Source organism: Gigantopelta aegis, chromosome 4, assembly GCF_016097555.1.
Source record: "Gigantopelta aegis isolate Gae_Host chromosome 4, Gae_host_genome, whole genome shotgun sequence".
Lineage (NCBI taxonomy): Eukaryota > Metazoa > Mollusca > Gastropoda > Neomphalida > Peltospiridae > Gigantopelta > Gigantopelta aegis.
Window position 1 is genome coordinate 80290170 of NC_054702.1, and position 6067 is coordinate 80296236.

Below are 6067 nucleotides of genomic sequence, written 5' to 3' on the forward strand. Positions count from 1 at the left end.
CCATCCCACGCCTTTGATACAATGCAGAAGTACTAAACTGCTAAACCTTTTTGTCTTTGTATATGTATGTGTACTTTGGTATGTTGTGTATATATATGTGTTTTATATATATATATATATATATATATATATATATGTGTTTATATATATATATATATATATATGTGTTTTATATATATATATATATATATATATATATATATATATATATATATATCTCTATCTATCTATCTATCTATCTATATATATATATATATATACATACACACATACACACATACAAACATATAGACAGAGATAGATATAGATACATATATACATACATACATACATACATACAATTTGTGAGGCCAGAAAGGATTTAATTATCCCCTGCGCCAGTGCGTTAATATCTATGTATGCAACAGTCAACCTCGACATACATACAATATATAGATATTCATACATCAATACATACTAGCCAGTGCCAGGTCTGCTCACTGTTTCATGCACGTAAGCGGGATCGACCGCGTAGATTGTAGGCCCCATGCATATGGTTGAGTTAAAGAACTTCTTTTTTATGGAAGCTTCGATAGCTCAGAGCGTATCGTGGTTAGTCTTGCAATTTGCGGGCGAATCGGTGCCACAGGTTCGAGTCCCAACAACGGCATGGGACAATTTGTGAGGCCAGAAAGGATTTAATTATCCCCTGCGCCAGTGCGTTAATATCTATGTATGTAACAGTCAACCTCGACATACATACAATATATAGATATTCATACATCAATACATACTAGCCAGTGCCAGGTCTGCTCACTGTTTCATGCACGTAAGCGGGATCGACCGCGTAGATTGTAGGCCCCATGCATATGGTTGAGTTAAAGAACTTCCTTTTTATGGAAGCTTCGATAGCTCAGAGCGTATCGTGGTTAGTCTTGCAATTTGCAGGCGAATCGGTGCCACAGGTTCGAGTCCCAACAACGGCATGGGACAATTTGTGAGGCCAGAAAGGATTTAATTATCCCCTGCGCCAGTGCGTTAATATCTATGTATGTAACAGTCAACCTCGACATACATACAATATATAGATATTCATACATCAATACATACATACATACATACATACATACATACATATACGTAAGTGTTTTGATATTGGTGATATACAGCTGTTCTTGCTTCTCGTTTTAGTCTACCGAGGCTGTGGTGGACACGCTGGGGTCAGTAGCTAAACGTGTGGACAACGCCAACCAGGCCTCGAAATGTGCCAAGGCCATCAAGACTATGACGAGCAACAAGGACATTGTAACCGAGGGATCGAGAGTAAGATTATGTGGTCTTCGTCTTTGACGATTGTGCCATTTTAAACTCAAGATAATTACTCATTTTGATGAATGTACTATATTGAACATAATAAAAACACAAAGTATATATTAACGGGGTAGGTATGATAACGATTATCAGACTCATGTTTGACACATAACGCTTATTTACGTTGTTTCAACATCACAGTTATTATCATCATGTTTGACGCATAACGCTTATTTACGTTGTTTCAACATCACAGTTATTATCTTCATGATTGACGCTTAAATAGTATATATTTTAACATAAGATCATATTGCTCTAGAGTTTGAGGTTTATACTCTTTTAACACACTCGAGTTATATAGTATAGATAATATAGTATTACGTAACTCAAGGAAAAACGTATTTTTGTTTGCAGACTATTTAGTGTTCAAGTACAAAATGAACATGTCTATCGTGTTAGAAGACTGTCATATAAAATAAATAAGTTACTCAAACGCATTTTATATCAACATTTAAAAATACTATATCCATATGCTTATAGATTTGGCAATTCTCATGAAAATACAATGATGTCAATGTTAAAATCTGACAATATAAAATATTTTGTGACTAACGAAATGTAAACAATAAAATATTAAGCTTAAAAGTATGTAGTTAAAACGATTGTTAACACAATATAGTCTATTTACTGCAATCCTTTAATAAGATATGCTGTATAATGTTAAATAGGGTTTGGATTTGTTAAAACAATTTGTGTGTTTGTATTACTGCAGTCTTTAGCCGCCGGCGCGTTCGTGGATCTGGCCAATAGTACCTCTCAAATGGAAGACGCCACGGTAGATGACGCTGAAAACTTTGCAGGAGGTAACCCATTGACAGAATTCCTATGGTTAACTCAACAATGCAATGGGGCTTTCATTTTAATCATTTGATAATCTGTTTAGTCTGCGTGCTGGGGTGTCGTTTTAGTCAATTTTCACCCTTCTCATCATTAACATCATCATCATCATCATCATCATTGTCATCGTCGTCGTCGTTTCATGACCTTGATGGTCATCATCATCATCATTGTTAGCATCATCATCACCACCACCACCACCACCACCACCACCACCATAGACGTCTTTGGAATCATTACTATCGATATCCTCCTTACCATCATCATCATCATCATCACCATCGTCATTTTGCGTCTCAAGCTCCTGCGTGCGTCTACCTCATTGCATTGTTGAGTTGAACCATTCAGTGCGGTGGCGAGCTGTTACTAAATGTTTGTTTAGATAAGTAAACATATAATTCATTGCAGAGCCACCTCCTCGAAAACCAGGGTGTCACATACAGGTAACCGACTAACTGAATCAAAGGTGAAACTAAGGTGTGCCATCTGGCAGGGCAGTGTTAAAAGGACAGTTCAGATCATTAGTATCTGTATTGATAAATTACATGGTTGTCAGTGAACAATTAAACAAGACTAATCAACATACATTAAACAAGACTAAGAATCATTACGCTAGAGAAAGAAATACAGAGGAGTAGTACTATAACTAATAGAATTCCAGTCTCGCCTTACCATATTACACACCGGCCTCGGTGGCGTCGTGGTTAGATCATCGGGCTACAGGCTGGTAGGTACTGGGTTCGGATCCTAGTCGAGGCATGGGATTTTTAATCCAGATACCGACTTCAAACCCTGAGTGAGTGCCCCGCAAGGCTCAATGGGTAGGTATAAACCACTTGCACCGACCAGTGATCCATAACTGGTTCAACAAAGGCCATGGTTTGTGCTATCCTGCCTGTGGGAAGCGCAAATAAAATATCCCTTGCTGCCTGTCATAAAAGAGTAGCCTATGTGGCGACAGCGGGTTTCCTCTAAAAATTCAGTGTCAGAATGACCATATGTTTGACGTCCAATAGCCGATGATAAGATAAAAAATCAATCCGCTCTAGTGGCGTCGTTAAATAAAACAAACTTTACTTTACACCATATTACAATATCTTTAATTTAGTACGGCAAAATACAAAGCCAATTATAGTTTCAATAAACCCGCGTGTCTCTTGCCAAGTATTTAGTACATTGTAACTCAAAACCACGAAAATACGACCCGCTTTTGATAAATGCATTTTTATGTGACCTAAAGTAACGACTTTGGTAGAATAATACGAAAGAATGACATGCGACGGTAATGTTGGTCGGTATTGCAACTGCAACACTTGTACATGCAGGGACTAGATCCTACATTGTATGCACACTGATGCATTTTGAATAGCACTACTCTGTATACAGGCTGTGTTTTAAATAGCACCACACTGTATACAAAATATAATGTGTTTTAAATAACATTACACTGTATATAAACTATGTGTGTTAAATACACTACACGGTAAACTATAATGTGTTTTAAATAACACTACACAGTCTAAAACCTATAATGCATACTTGTTAACCGTCCCGTTTTGCGCGGGACAGTCCCGGCGTCCCGGAAGTTTGCAAAATTGTTTTTCATATTTTTGCCGTGCCGATTCAAACTTCCTTTTGTTTTTTATTGATAAAATTGCTGATTTGCGAACTACATTTAACCGCGAGTACTCTGTATGTTATCCGTTTTCTGATTGGTCGTAGACACACCAGTCACTAACCAATTCACCAATCAATCATCTCACTCAGCAGATAAGTGGGCATTAATATATAGTATAAATGTATTTATTAATATTGCATTGACAGATAATGACGATAATCATGTAGATATTTTGAATTTCCTTATAATGATATTATTCTAAAGCAGTTTCGATTGTGATGACCAGTTTAAATACGTTAAATAATGTAACAATACACACCTATTATTAGCATAGTGGGAGTGACATACGCCACTCATACTTATAATGAAAATTTAATTAATTAAAAATCAATATCTGATGTCCACTTTAAATGTTAAAACTTGGTGTGATAGAGATATATTTACCCTAGACAATAATAACTTCAGGTGTCAGGTGTGACCATGCGGCTTTAATGTGACACAAAGTTTCCTATCTACTTGTTGCCACATTTGTTTGTTTATTGATTCTGAAAAAATGCCTTAAAATGTTCAAATTTTCCTCATGTAAAATGACCCCAAAAGACATGAAATTGCATCTCAGTACATCTAATAGTCGGAATAGTCATTTCAGATAATAGGTAGAGCAGTGCCATGCTCCGTATTATCAATTAGAATATCCCTCTTTTCACTTTTCAAAAGTTGGCAATTATGATAATGTGTTTTAAATAACACTGCACAGTATACACACTATGATGTGCTTTATATAACACTACACTGTATATCCAAAGTATTATCACAGTGGAAGATTTACAACTATATTCAAATGTACTTGATATATTTTTAGCGTTCATATACGATTAAATTAATTGTTAGGGTGTCACATGTCGATTATGCAATAACTTAGATTTTAGTTACTTAGGGGCTAGCAATCAGACCAATTAGTTTGAAACTAAATCATTGCAATCAAGACACTGCGGAGTTTTAATTGATACCCCCAGCTAATACCCGGTCTGCCAACAATTAACTATTCAGCAGTTAACTATTATAATTTATCATGTGACACAATTCACAAAGATGTTTTATTTTGGGTATGTGCCTAGGGAAATGCTATTGACGGGAAATAAATTCCCAAGGAACATTAAGACGTAACCATTTTAGCCGAGTCTTATAAAAGAGAAAAACAGAAAGAGGCAAACAGAAATATAGAGACCCAGAGATAGAAACCGGGAAAGTGGAACCCAAGGGGAGACCATTGAGGTCTCAGTCGCAATGCCAACTCTATCGTTCACCTAAGAGCTTAGACAATATATATATTTTATCTGTATCACCATGTTGGCAATTTATTAATCAAGTTTCATGTTTAGAAAATAAAATACAAATAACTTGCATCACCAACTTGAGACTTCTGTTCATTCATTCAAATTCAATTAACATTAAAAAACTACGCTATGTTAGTATAATGTGTTTAGAAAGCATTACAGCACTTCACGGAATATAAAGTATATGATGTGTTTCAAATAAAACTTTGCACAATTAACGTACTCACGAAGTGTAGCAGTAAGAAAAACACATATTCCAATAAACCACTTACTAGTATTTTTCTACAAAAAATGCAGTATAGTATATAGTTTTACTGCTTAATTGTAATCAGTAAAATGAACATCAGGACGCCAGTTCATTATAGAGGCAGAACCGAGCTGCCAACCAGACCGAACAGAAAAACGTCCGCTAGACTGGTTTATGCACTGCACGGTAAACCAAATGGCCTCGTGGGGAACCAATCAAATAGTTCGCGAACGTTAGCGAAACGTTTTCTGGTTGAACTTGGGGCAGATTTCAATTTATTTTTAATGTGTTTCCTTCCGGTACTGTATTCTCCAGACTGTCCAAATCAAACTAGAACTTTAATATATCATGACATCTGTCTGATAAAATGTTTAATACCTAATAAAGAACATCGCTTGGTCATTACCGACATATATTAGATTAGGTAGGCTCCATATTCATAAACGTACCTAAGCCAACGTATGATACTTATCTACATGCATTTTTAAAAGTATGTAGATAATATATGTTGACTAAATCAAGGTTATGAATACTGAACATGGCACTGATCTACCTATTATCTGAAATGTTTTCGAAAGTTCTTTTCTTTTCTCTGTGTCACGCTCTACGTGTCTTTCCTTGTTCCCATAACTGTTAATTAATAATAAGTATGTTTGTGATGTTAGAAACCTTAGGTGG